At 37.2% G+C, this 14,927-nt stretch overlaps 2 pseudogenes; one reads left to right on the plus strand and one right to left on the minus strand.

The window, feature by feature from the left end:
- LOC128660030 (oocyte zinc finger protein XlCOF6-like) overlaps positions 1–8,173 on the minus strand; it is a 69,839-nt pseudogene extending 61,666 nt beyond the window's left edge.
- LOC128660037 (zinc finger protein 850-like) overlaps positions 1–14,927 on the plus strand; it is a 353,233-nt pseudogene that overhangs the window by 214,865 nt on the left and 123,441 nt on the right.

Raw genomic sequence — 14,927 nt, forward strand, 5'->3', positions numbered from 1 at the left:
CTTGAAGAAAATAAAAACTATCATTTTAACACCTCTTTCACTTTACCTCTTCCTATTACTAGTATAGGCAAAGAGAATGACTGGGGGTGGGGAGAAGGGATGAGCTATATATACAGCTCTGCTGTGGTGCTCTTTGCCACTTCCTGTTAGCAGGAGGATAATATCCCACAAGGATGAATCCGTGGACTTGTCGTATCTAGTAGAAGAAATAATGCCGCATATAATGAGAAACCTGAGATCTTATTGGAGGCAGGGAAAGCAGTAATGAGAGGTGAGATAGTGGCATATATGTGTAAATTAAAAAAGAAAATCAGGCTAGAGAATTACAACTAGCGAGTCAACTAAAAAAAGCCTATAATCGATATATAAATAACCCCCAAGCTAACTCCTGGGAAAAATATATGCAAGCAAAGAGTGAAAGAGAAGTTTTTCTGAAAACGAAATGTGCTTGGGAAGGCCTTAAAGACAGGGCATTTTTTTTCAAGGACACCTAGGGATCTCTGCTAAGTACCTTTCTAACCTGGTTAAATGTTTAAAAAAATAGGAATATAATTGCTAGTATAAGAGAAGGAGAGAAGAAGCATAGTCAGGCTTCAGAAATTAGACAAGCTTTTTTTCAGGTACTATCAAAGTCTTTATACTGCGGAACAGATAGAGGTTAGAGAGAAGGAGAGATTCTGGCAAAACAATTAAAGTTCCTAAGATCTCAGCGGAGGAAATGCAAACCATAAATCAAGAAATTACTGAGATAGAAGTCTTATGAGTAATTAAAAAGATAAAAACGAATAAAGTTGCGGGCCCCGATGGTCTCCCCTCAGAATTTTATAAAATCATTAAACAAGAGGTGGCGGGTACACTTGTTAATCAATATTATGTCAAGAATAGTATGCATTCAAGATATTTTGCTGATTCTACAGTTACCCTAATTCATAAGAAAGGTAAAAATAAGGAGGATCTAGGATCTTATAGGCCTATCTCACTCCTGAACGTTGATTACAAAATCCTGACAGCAATTATCGCAGAAAGATTAAAAAAAGTATTAGGAGAAATCATACATACAGACCAGGCAGGATTTATGCCAGGAAGAAATGTTGTGAGAAATATTAGACGGGTCCTGGTAACCCTAGATTATTATCATAGCAGAGAACAGCGAAATAAGAATAAAAAAAAAAAAACAGTGACATGGCATTGTTAGGAATAGATGCGGAGAAAGCGTTTGATGCTATTAACTGGGACCATCTTTTCACGGCACTATCTATGTTCGGTATTAATGGTAATCTATTTAATATGATCAAACTCATATATAATAAACCTAGATCACAGTTGCTGATAAATTCCAAACTTTCTCAATACATCACCCTACAGAAGTGGACTCGGCAAAGATGTCCGTTGTCATCCCTCCTGTTTAACATTTCGCTGGAACCTCTAGCAATCTGCCTGAGACAAGAATTAGAAGGTATTAAAATGGGTAAACAGAAAGTAGTAATCTCGCTATATGCGGATGATATAATCTTGTTTCTATATAATACGACAAAAAGCATAATTATAAACAGCTATAGTAAGTTTGCAGGAAATAAAATGAATATGAAAAAAACTGAATTATTATGGATACATAAAAACCATAATAGTTTTCTTAAGCACGGATTTAAAGAAGTACAGTTTATAAAATATCTAAGTCTTAAAATAAGTAAAAATCCTACTAAATGGTACTCTCTCAACTATAAAGAGGTAATGGATAGGTTGCCGGAGGATCTTGCAAAATGGAAAGGCTACAAGCTGTCATTGACAGCAAAAATCATGATAATTAAAACAATTATTTTCCCCAAGATACTGTTTTTGCTACAAAACCTACCTCTGTTTATAATAAGTAGATCTGCATAAATACAATAAAACTATAGCAGAATTCTTGTGGAATAACAAGAAACCCAGAATTGCATATGATAAATTAATACAACGTAAGAGAGAAGGGTGTTTTGCACTTCCACGTCTTAAATATTATAACTGTGTAACAATTTCAAAATTTGCAATAGATTGGTTAATGGAAGGAGAATATGTAACATATAACAATTTAGAATCAGAAATAATTGCCCCATTTGACCTCAAGGCAGTTCTACATTTGGCTCGTAAGAAAATTTCTAGTAGTAATAATGAGATGTTAACCTATACTAATATTATTATGACTTCGCAGAAATATTGTACTATAATGAAATGTCATTTTCAAGTATCACAATATTGCCCAGTAGTGGGCATGGTAGATTTTATACCAGGGATGCATGATCAGGTATTTAAAGAGTGGAAAAGTTAGGGTCTAATCTACCTAGCACAGTTTAAACACGAAGGTCTACAGGGTATACATTCATTCACAGAGATAGCGGAGGATTTTCAGTTACCAAGAAAAAAATTCTATGCATATTTTTAGATCAGGAGCTACGTTAATCAGCAATGGCATATATATGGAAAGGACTGGGATTTACAGGGAATAGAATCAGGTCTTGCATTATATAGAGGTGGGGTTAGATCAATAGCAGTATGGTACAATTTGTTAATTGCCAATCTGGGGGCTAATCACCTAGATAAGATTAAAGAATATCTGAATAAGTTTTTCCCACAGATTCAGCAACAGAATATACAAAATTGTCTACGCAATATGGAAGTATCTTCAGGTGTTTGTAGTTGGAAGGAATCTCAATCAAAATTAATAAACAACTTTTATTTAACTCCTGACAGATTGGTAAATCCAGCATAGCATCTCAAATGTCCCAAATATAGGGCAGAAAATGCTGATATTATACACTGCTTATGGGGGTGCCCAAAAATTAATCAGTTTTGGGGGAAAGTGAATCACTGGCTTAACAGATTTATAAAGGTTAAAATATCTTTGCTGCCAGTAAATGTCTTCCTGCTGTTTGACAACAGAGCAAAGAAAGGAGATAAACAGCTGATAAATTTGACTATCATAGCAGCACGTAATATAATATTTAGAAACTGGAAAGCCACAGAGGCTCCTAGATTAAGTGAATTGATAAATACTATGAAAACACAGATGGCCATTGAGCTGCTTGAGGTCAAACCTTATACAGAGAAACGATTAGTAGATTTTTTTTTCTCCAAGTGGATAAATATAATTAAGGAATGGCCTCAAGCAGCCCAGATTCAATTTATCTACCCTCTACAGAATACCCCCAAATTTATACTCTTAATACTATATTTTTTTTGCCTTAACAGTGGGGATTAGGGGGGCAGCCCTAATAGGAGGGGGAGGAGAGGAGGTGGGAAGCTTTATAGGAATTTTTTTTTGTGTGTGTGTGTGTGTGTGTGTGTTTGTCTGTTCACTTTGTTACATATTGATTTGATGTCTTTCCAATTGGAAATGGCATTCATACAGGGATAGGGAAGAATGTATAAGATAGTACTCTATTAATTAGCATAACATGGTAATGTTGTGCATGTTCCTTATTCATTTCTTCTTTTATAAAGGGTACATATCATCATGGCTTGTTTTTGGGTTTTTCTTGTATTTGCCTTTATAAAACTTGATGTATAAATAATTCACAAATATGTATACAATGTGTTAATATGCTATTTCCGTTTTTTTCTTCTGTACCCCGATTTGGATTATCTCAAAAAATAATAATAAAAAAATAAAAAAAGAAGAAAAGGGGATTGGCGACTTTACTATTTTGGACCATGCTCCAATATAATTGGATTTGACATGGGGTAACACACGTACGGAGCCCTCTAGTAGTTATACTTTCCCTCGTTATCTGTTTAATAACCCTGATTTTAAAAAGCGACTTAATGCTATATGGCATGCATATGCTTCTCAAAACGAGTCATACTTCCATAAATCTGATATATTCTGGGAAACAGCTAAAGCTGTTATCAGAGGGGAAGTTAAGGCATATTCTATCAGACTGAGAAAGAAATATCATAAGAAGGAATTGGAACTTTCAAACTATCTTAAAAATAAATACAATGCTTATATAACTGTGCCTAACCAAGTGAATTGGAACAGTTATATTAAAGCTAAACAGGACTGGGAAATCATTAATACACAGACAGCAGCTATTCAAAAACTTAAGCTTAGAGCCAAATTCTACAGATATGGTAACAAGATAGGGAGGTTATTAGCTAAGTTTGTTAAAACTCTAGAATAGTATAAGTACATAAAGGCAATTAAGAAAGACGGAACTAGACTTACCAATATAGAATCCATTAACTCTACATTCTTTTAGCTACTTTAAACATATATACTCTGCCCAATATATAAATAACTATAATAAAAATAAGTTCTGGCAGAAGATCTCTCTGCTCCAGCTTTCTATGGAAACTTTAAATCTATTAAATGCTCCTATCTCTGAATGAGAATTACAACAGGCAATAGAAGGCTTAAATTAGACAAAGCACCAGGTCCAGATCTTCTACCTGGTGAATTATACAAAATTCTTAAAACTGAGATAACCGCTGCTTTGCTGGATCTCTTTAATGATTACTTTTGTAAAGGTGTAGTTCCTTCTTCTTACTTTTCTGCATCTAGGATTACTTTAATACCCAAAAAAGGTAAAGATCCAGAATTAATGGACTCTTACCGTCCAATATCTTTGCTAAATTCAGATTACAAACTAATGACAGCCATTTCAGCATATAGACCAAAAAATGCTCAGGGCCATCTGAGTCATGTGGACCAGGTCGGTTTTATGACCCATTGCAATACCACAGGCTTGGTATGTTAAAGAATTTGGTGTAGATGTTCCTTTAAGACCGACTCCCAATGAGAGACTGAGAGGGTTGATACTAGGAACAGCAAAAAATTATTATTTAGTAGAACTGTCCCACAGAAAACAATAAGTTTAGTGAGATTAAATATGTATTCAATTACAGAAAGGGTTAAATATTGCTTGTGTTGAGAAAGATTCCTGATTAACTTAGTTATGTAGTATATAGGGCTATGTGCAGTGATCTGTGCCCCTAAGCGGATTTGAAGTATTCACTTAATAACAGTCTGTTAAATATATGCAATGATCACAGAGCATAAGCGTTATCACAGCCTTGTTAGCAAGCTATATATTTTAAAAGATACTTGTGGTTTTGTTTTTCCCCAGGCAGCTTATGCGTTGATCCGTTACCGGAATCCGGAGATGAGCAGGTGAGCCCCTGAGTCCTCAGGCCTTGAACGCTATGGAGGAGTGTTTGAGCGCCACTAGGGAAGCTGTCGGCTTTGGTGACGTCACCGGGGTAGTGATTTAGCGGAGCCGAGTGAAGCTATAGAGGGACAGTGGACCTTTAGGAGTTTGAGGATCCGAAGTATGGTTAACCAGACCAAACGGAGGATACAGGTAACAAAGTCAGAGATGAGGATTTTAGCACACACGCTATGAGTAGGATGTGTGCAGCTTGAGCAGTTTCAAAGACTTTCCAAGTACGGCTTGAGTGAGTTGACAAGCAGATATCCTTAAACGAAGTTAGGAAGCTTTAGTACTACTAATCACATGCTAATAATCAAGCAGTTTGTAAGAATTTGGGCTCCTCCTTATATAGGGAGGCAAGGAAGAAGTGGAGCACTTGTCTAAAAGGGGTACTATATCATGACACCCATAGAAACCTATCTGCTAATATTAGAAAAATCTTTTTGTTACTGGATTTTGTCACAGACTATAATGCCCAGCACGGTATTAATCTCCCTCATGATCTTGCTATCTTATCGGTTGATGCACAAAAAGCATTTGATTCGATTACATGGGATCACTTGTTCTATACTAAGAGACAGTTTGGTTTTAAAAACCAATTTGTAAATTGTATTTAGTCATTATATGCAAACGCTTCTTCAACCCTACTTATAAATGGTTCTCTAACAGAATCTTTTCCTATGGCTAAAGGGACGCGTCAAGGATGTCCAATCTGCCCACTCCTTTTTAACCTAGCTATCGAACCATTGGCAATAATATTTAGACAAGTATTAAGGGGGATACCTCTGGGAGGTAAACGTTTAAAGTTGCTGTTATATGCAGAAGATCTTTTCTTGTTACTTAATAATACAACGTTAGAAATAACCATGATCTTAGATATTATTTCAGAGTTTGGCTCCTTTTCTGGATACAAAATTAATGTGTCCAAATCGGAAATTCTTTGGATTAAGAAACCATTACAAGTTGATGTTTCCTTTCCATTTAAAACTGCTCTAGAATCCATTACATACCTTGGGATAAATATTAACTTTTTTTCGCATACCTGCAGGTACGACACTGGTTTTACGAACTAACTAAGGATTTTAATATGGTATGGTCGCATTTAGGTATAAAGATGGGTTTATCTATGTTTAAAATGGGCAAACACTCTATTAACTATTGGTATAATATGATATTATCTAATGGGGGGGGGGTGTAATCTCCTAGATCTTGGTCTAAAATGGCGGGCCGTTTCGGAGGTAATAGAAGTGGATAAGGTGAAGCGTAGTATTACAAATGTAGAGAATGCTACTCTTTCTGCGGCATGGCGTGAGCCTCATTTTAAATTGATTAATATGGTATATCTTCCTACCTCTCGAATAAAAAAATGGTACCCTTTGATGAATAATTTATGCCCCTGGTGTAGTTCACCTGAGGCTGACCTGGTCCACATGTTTTGGAGCTGTCCCAAAATACAACAATTCTGTCAACGCATACAATACTGGCTAAGGAAAGTCTTAAGATTTAATTTTATAATTAAGATGAAACATATATTTCTTCTCTTTGATAAAGAGGATGACTGTGAAAATATTGATTTCATAAATACATCTATTTTAGCGGGTAGATATCTTATTCTTAAGAATTGGAAGAATAAAAGAGAACCAACTAATATTATAACTTTTCTGTTACAAACTCAGTATATAATTGAACAGCTCGATAGCTCCAATGGCACAGAATTTTGGCAGGATAAGTTTTGTACAAAGTGGCAGGACTTTATTAAACTATAAAGGAATAACTCCCAGAAGCAACTCATGACCCCGTTTTCAAATTTAGGGATTAACGATTAAGATGGGAAATACGCGTCAGTTCTTAAAAAAGAAGGAAAAAAAGGAAAATATATATTTTTTTCTCTTTCTCTCTTTCCTCTCTTTCTCTGAATTATAAAATTGTGGTCACAATATATAAGTCCTTACTAAGGTATTTTTTCTTTCTGATGGTCTGCTTATAATACTCATCTAGAGGTATAGACTTTGGTCAAGATTACACTGATAAATATGAAATTTGGGAAAATGAATTTATATTGTTTTTTTCCCCCTGATTTGTTATATATGAATATCTTGTATTTCTTGTATTTTTGTTTTTCGATGTCTTTTTTCCTTTGTAAATTCATTTAATCTGTTTTATGATGTATGACCACAATAAAAAACTTATATTATAAAAAAAACAGTGTGTATTAATCCTTCACTAGCACAAAGAGCTGCACAGTGTGTATTAACCCTTCACTAGCACAGAGAGCAGCACAGTGTGTATTAACCCTTCACTAGCACAGAGAGCAGCACAGTGTGTATTAACCCTTCACTAACACAAAGAGTTGAACAGCACTTTAGTATCCCATTGCCTGGCACAAGCAGATGAATAACATGCACTAAAAGAACAACATTTATAACAATTATAAACTTTTTAAGAAGACTAGAAAGTGACTAAAACGTTTTATCACACAATACACACAGCCTGACTCACTCACCCAGCAGAAGCTGCACAGGAAGTAAATGGGAGGGGGAACAAAGGCCAGTTGAATCAAAGTAGTCTAGCTCAGTGATTTGCAACCTTTTTTTTGCCGTGGCACACTTTTTTACATTAAAAAATCCTGCGGCACACCACCATCCCAAAATTTTACAAAATCACACATTGTAGCCTAATACAGGATATATATATATATATATATATATATATATACACACACACACACTGTACTGTGCTGTCATGCCATGCCTCCTACAAACTATATATGACATATTGACATTCTTTTACAAACAATCATAATGATTGTCTGTGAATGAATGTCAATGTCATGGTTGTAAATGATGCCTGATGAGCCTGTCACATACCTCCCAATATTTCAAAATTTGAAAGAGGGACACCCCTGCACTGTTGTCAATGTGCCGCGGCACACCTGAGGATCTCTCACGGCACACTGGTTGAAAAACACTGGTCTAGCTGCAGACTGGAGCTCCCCTCTAGACAGGAAACATGTGACCTCCACTGACTCTAGACAGGAAACGTGACCTCCACTGACTCTAGACAGGAAACATGTGACCTCCACTCAAAGCTTTTTTTTTTTTTTTTAAATCAACTTTAATGTAACAACCTATAGACAATCATTCTGAAAACGAAACATTTTGCAGCTTTCTTGTTCTTAATGTTCATTCACAGTGGTTTATGCTGATTGTCATTTATAAGGTAACCACTGTGACTGTCACTTATAAGGTAACCACTGTGACTGTCATTTATAAGGTAACCACTGTGACTGTCACTTATAAGGTAACCACTGTGACTGTCATTTATAAGGTAACCACTGTGATTGTCATTTATAAGGTAACCACTGTGACTGTCACTTATAAGGTAACCACTGTGACTGTCATTTATATGGTAACTACTGTGACTGTCATTTATAAGGTAACCACTGTGACTGTCATTTATAAGGTAACCAGGGCCGGTGCTAGGATTTTTGGCTACACAGGCAAAGACACATTTTGCCGCCCCCCCCCCCCCCCCCCCCAAAAAAAAAAAAGATATACTCTGCTACTTAATAAAATGTTCTTGTAATGTGTAGTAGCTATTTCTGCATGGTATAATGTGCAGGTAACAACATTTACCTACACACACACACACACACAATTTTACACATGCATACATATTTTCACACACATACATTTACACATACACACACTCTTACACATATATACACATTTACACACACACACACACACATTTACATAGACATTTACACACACATACATATACATACACATTTACACATACATACACATTTACACATACATACACACACATTTACACATACATACACACATACACACATATTTACACATACATACACACATATTTACACATACATACACACATATTCACACATATTTACACATATATACACATACATACACACACATATTTACACATACATACACACATTTACACATACATACACACACATATTTACACATACATACATACACACACACACACATTTACACATACATACACACACATTTACACATACATACACACATATTTACACATACATACACACACATATTTACACATACATACACACACATATTTACACATACATACACACACATATTTACACATACATACATACACACACACACACACACACACACATTTACACATACATACACACACATTTACACATACATACACACATATTTACACATACATACACACACATATTTACACATACATACACACACATATTTACACATACATACACACACACACATTTACACATACATACACACACACACACATTTACACATACATACATACACACACACACATTTACACATACATACACACACATATTTACACATACATACACACACATATTTACACATACATACACACACATATTTACACATACATACATACATACATGTTTAGAGCAGCATAAGTGTCATATCACTTATTGAAATCACATATTATATCCCCAAGTTGAGCTGAACTAGCAAACACTTCAGTTCAGTGAACACTACAGACACAGCCGAGCAAAACTCTCTCCCTACCCATCCCCCTCTCCTGTTTGCCTACCCTCTGCTTACTGTGAGGGGCTTGTGTCCGATTTCCCAGTTAAATTGTGACCACTGACCTCCCTCTGCAGGAACAGCTCCCTGGCTTATTAATCTTGTTGTTTAACACAGAACGGCATCTCTCTGCACGGAGCTTGGACTGCATTAAGCAGATACTCCCACAAATCATGGCACTAAGAACAAACACAGCGCTCCCCAATCAAAATTGTCCATTTTAGAACATTAACATTTATCATATATTCAACAGCCCTGCATTACTGCATGCATAAATCAGAACAAATATATATATACATTTAAAAAAAACAAAGCAAGCTTGTCCTTTAAAAGCAAGTGTTTATTTAAGCAAATGGTTCAGGACATGCAGCATGGAAAATAGCTCAGACAGTGAAGTAAAAGTAAACTTGTACTTAACTGTCTGATATATTTTGCATGGTGAAGTTTCTGAGCCGTTTGCTTAAATAAACACTTCCTTTTACAGGACAGGCTTTGTTTTTTTACTGCTTTAGTACAGGCTTTGCTTTACCTGCTGTGACTGCTGCCAAATCAGAACTGCTGAGCTACTTGCAAGTTACAACACAAATCTGTTCCAGGATAGCGCGACTCCTGCATAGCTGCTCCAGCAGATCCACCCCCTCCTCCTTTCCCTACAGAAGCCTGCGCGCACTGAACAGATGCAGCCTGTGCTGTGCGCGCGGGAAACATTTGATTTGAATTTAAGACAATATGTAGCACGGCAGTAGTATAAGCGCCACGGCACCCCAATTTCCCAATTCCCCCAAAGAAAATTCAAGGTTGCCTGGACTGGGGGCGGACCGCAAATGTAAAAAAAAAAAAAAATGTTGCTGCTGCTTGTCACCGGCTGAGCCTGTTTGCGCCCCAATACTGTGGCGCCCTAAGGCCATTGCCTAACTTGCCTATAGGCAAGCGCCGGCCCTGAAGGTAACCACTGTGACTGTCACTTATAAGGTAACTACTGTGATTGTCATTTATAAGGTAACTACTGTGAGTGTCATTTATAAGGTAACCACTGTGACTGTCACTTATAAGGTAACTACTGTGATTGTCATTTATAAGGTAACCACTGTGACTGTCATTTATAAGGTAACCACTGTGACTGTCACTTATAAGGTAACCACTGTGACTGTCATTTATAAGGTAACCACTGTGACTGTCACTTATAAGGTAACTACTGTGATTGTCATTTATAAGGTAACTACTGTGATTGTCATTTATAAGGTAATCACTGTGATTGTCATTTATAAGGTAATCGCTGTGAGTGTCATTTATAAGGTAATCACTGTGAGTGTCATTTATAAGGTAATCACTGTGACTGTCATTTATAAGGTAATCACTGTGATTGTCATTTATAAGGTAATCACTGTGAGTGTCATTTATAAGGTAACCACTGTGACTGTCATTTATAAGGTAATCACTGTGAGTGTCATTTATAAGGTAACCACTGTGACTGTCATTTATAAGGTAATCACTGTGAGTGTCATTTATAAAGTAATCACTGTGATTGTCATTTATAAGGTAATCACTGTGACTGTCATTTATAAGGTAATCACTGTGACTGTCATTTATAAGGTAATCACTGTGACTGTCATTTATAAGGTAATCACTGTGACTGTCATTTAAAAGGTAATCACTGTGAGTGTCATTTATAAGGTAATCACTGTGAGTGTCATTTATAAGGTAATCACTGTGACTGTCATTTATAAGGTAATCACTGTGAGTGTCATTTATAAGGTAACCACTGTGAGTGTCATTTATAAGGTAATCACTGTGAGTGTCATTTATAAGGTAACCACTGTGAATGAACATTAAAGTGAAGGTAAAGTTAGCTCTATTGTATGAGTACATGTTAAAATAATACCAAAATTAATGCTAGTTTCATTCATCATTTTTTTTAATTTAGCATATAAACTCACTTATCTCTGTTTTAGCATTTAATTTTCAGCGTTTTAAAAACAACCCGTTTTTTTTTTTTTTTTTTCCTTGCTGGTCACGTTCTTAAAAAAGCCAATTGAAAACCTGGCCGTTAGGCGGCCGTCATTTGAAGTCATTGCTTAACTTGACGATTTGCGCATGCGTTGCCATTAATTCCTCCCTTATTATAGAAGCTCACTCCCGTTTAGCGCTGCTATTTCTTCTTCATTACCAACGATTAGAGTAACGCATGCGCATAGGTAATTGTCGGCAAAATGTGCACATGCGCAATTAGTTAGGTACACACGAGAACGCTCTTATGACATACGTATAGAGCAGGTGGGACTGCTCTATACGTAAGAGTGCCAAAAACCAGGAAATGGATGGTGGGAGGAGTAAATACTGGCATAGTAAGTACATTTAAATTTTTATTTTAAATAAAATAATACAAATAATTCCAAAAACCTAAACAAACTTACATTTTATAAAAAAAAAAAAAAAACTAACGGCTAGATTTGGAGTTTGGCGGCCAAGGGGGTGCGTTAGCTACGCAGGCTTTTTTCTGGCCGCACCATAAAATTAACTCTGGTATTGAGAGTCCAAAAAAATGCTGCGTTAGGCTCCAAAAAAGGAGCGTAGAGCATTTTTACTGCAAATGCAACTCTCGATACCAGCGGTGCTTACGGACGCGGCCAGCCTCAAAAACGTGCTCGTGCACGATTCCCCCATAGGAAACAATGGGGCTGTTTGAGCTGAAAAAAAACTAACACCTGCAAAAAAGCAGCGTTCAGCTCCTAACGCAGCCCCATTGTTTCCTATGGGGAAACACTTCCTACGTCTGCACCTAACACTCTAACATGTACCCCGAGTCTAAACACCCCTAACCTTACACTTATTAACCCCTAATCTGCCGCCCCCGCTATCGCTGACCCCTGCATTATATTATTAACCCCTAATCTGCCGCTCCGTAAACCGCCGCTACTTACATTATCCCTATGTACCCCTAATCTGCTGCCCCTAACACCGCCGACCCCTATATTATATTTATTAACCCCTAATCTGCCCCCCTCAACGTCGCCTCCACCTGCCTACACTTATTAACCCCTAATCTGCCGAGCGGACCTGAGCGCTACTATAATAAAGTTATTAACCCCTAATCCGCCTCACTAACCCTATAATGAATAGTATTAACCCCTAATCTGCCCTCCCTAACATCGCCGACACCTAACTTCAATTATTAACCCCTAATCTGCCGACCGGAGGTCACCGCTACTATAATAAATGGATTAACCCCTAAAGCTAAGTCTAACCCTAACACTAACACCCCCTAAGTTAAATATAATTTAAATCTAACGAAATTAATTAACTCTTATTAAATAAATTATTCCTATTTAAAGCTAAATACTTACCTGTAAAATAAACCCTAATATAGCTGCAATATAAATTATAATTACATTGTAGCTATTTTAGGATTAATATTTATTTTACAGGCAACTTTGTTATTATTTTAACCAGGTACAATAGCTATTAAATAGTTAAGAACTATTTAATAGTTACCTAGTTAAAATAATAACACAAATACCTGTAAAATAAATCCTAACCTAAGTTACAATTAAACCTAACACTACACTATCATTAAATTAATTAAATAAAATACCTACAATTACCTACAATAAAACCTAACACTACACTATCAATAAATAAATTAAATACAATTCCTACAAATAACTACAATGAAATAAACTAACTAAAGTACAAAAAATAAAAAAGAACTAAGTTACAAAAAATAAAAAAATATTTACAAACATCAGAAAAATATTACAACAATTTTAAACTAATTACACCTACTCTAAGCCCCCTAATAAAATAACAAAGACCCCCAAAATAAAAAAATGCCCTACCCTATTCTAAATTAATAAAGTTAAAAGCTCTTTTACCTTACCAGCCCTGAACAGGGCCCTTTGCGGGGCATGCCCCAAGAAATTCAGCTCTTTTGCCTGTAAAAAAAAACATACAATACCCCCCCAACATTACAACCCACCACCCACATACCCCTAATCTAACCCAAACCCCCCTTAAATAAACCTAACACTAAGCCCCTGAAGATCTTCCTACCTTGTCTTCACCTCACCAGGTATCACCGATCCGTCCTGGCTCCAAAATCTTCATCCAACCCAAGCGGGGGCTGGCGATCCATCATCCGGTGCTGAAGAGGTCCAGAAGAGGCTCCAAAGTCTTCCTCCTATCCGGCAAGAAGAGGACATCCGGACCGGCAAACATCTTCATCCAAGCGGCATCTTCTATCTTCTTCCATCCGGTGCGGAGCGGGTCCATCTTGAAGCAGCCGACGCGTATCCATCCTCTTCTTCCGGCGACTCCCGACGAATGACGGTTCCTTTAAGGGACGTCATCCAAGATGGCGTCCCTCGAATTCCGATTGGCTGATAGGATTCTATCAGCCAATCGGAATTAAGGTAGGAATATTCTGATTGGCTGATGGAATCAGCCAATCAGAATCAAGTTCAATCCGATTGGCTGATCCAATCAGCCAATCAGATTGAGCTCGCATTCTATTGGCTGATCGGAACAGCCAATAGAATGTGAGCTCAATCTGATTGGCTGATTGGATCAGCCAATCGGATTGAACTTGATTCTGATTGGCTGATTCCATCAGCCAATCAGAATATTCCTACCTTAATTCCGATTGGCTGATAGAATCCTATCAGCCAATCGGAATTCGAGGGACGCTATCTTGGATGACGTCCCTTAAAGGAACCGTCATTCGTCGGGAGTCGCCGGAAGAAGAGGATGGATCCGCGTCGGCTGCTTCAAGATGGACCCGCTCCGCACCGGATGGAAGAAGATAGAAGATGCCGCTTGGATGAAGATGTTTGCCGGTCCGGATGTCCTCTTCTTGCCGGATAGGAGGAAGACTTTGGAGCCTCTTCTGGACCTCTTCAGCACCGGATGATGGATCGCCAGCCCCCGCTTGGGTTGGATGAAGATTTTGGAGCCAGGACGGATCGGTGATACCTGGTGAGGTGAAGACAAGGTAGGAAGATCTTCAGGGGCTTAGTGTTAGGTTTATTTAAGGGGGGTTTGGGTTAGATTAGGGGTATGTGGGTGGTGGGTTGTAATGTTGGGGGGGTATTGTATGTTTTTTTTTACAGGCAAAAGAGCTGAATTTCTTGGGGCATGCCCCGCA

This window comes from Bombina bombina, chromosome 5 (genome assembly GCF_027579735.1).
Source record: "Bombina bombina isolate aBomBom1 chromosome 5, aBomBom1.pri, whole genome shotgun sequence".
In the NCBI taxonomy this organism is placed as follows: Eukaryota; Metazoa; Chordata; class Amphibia; order Anura; family Bombinatoridae; genus Bombina; species Bombina bombina.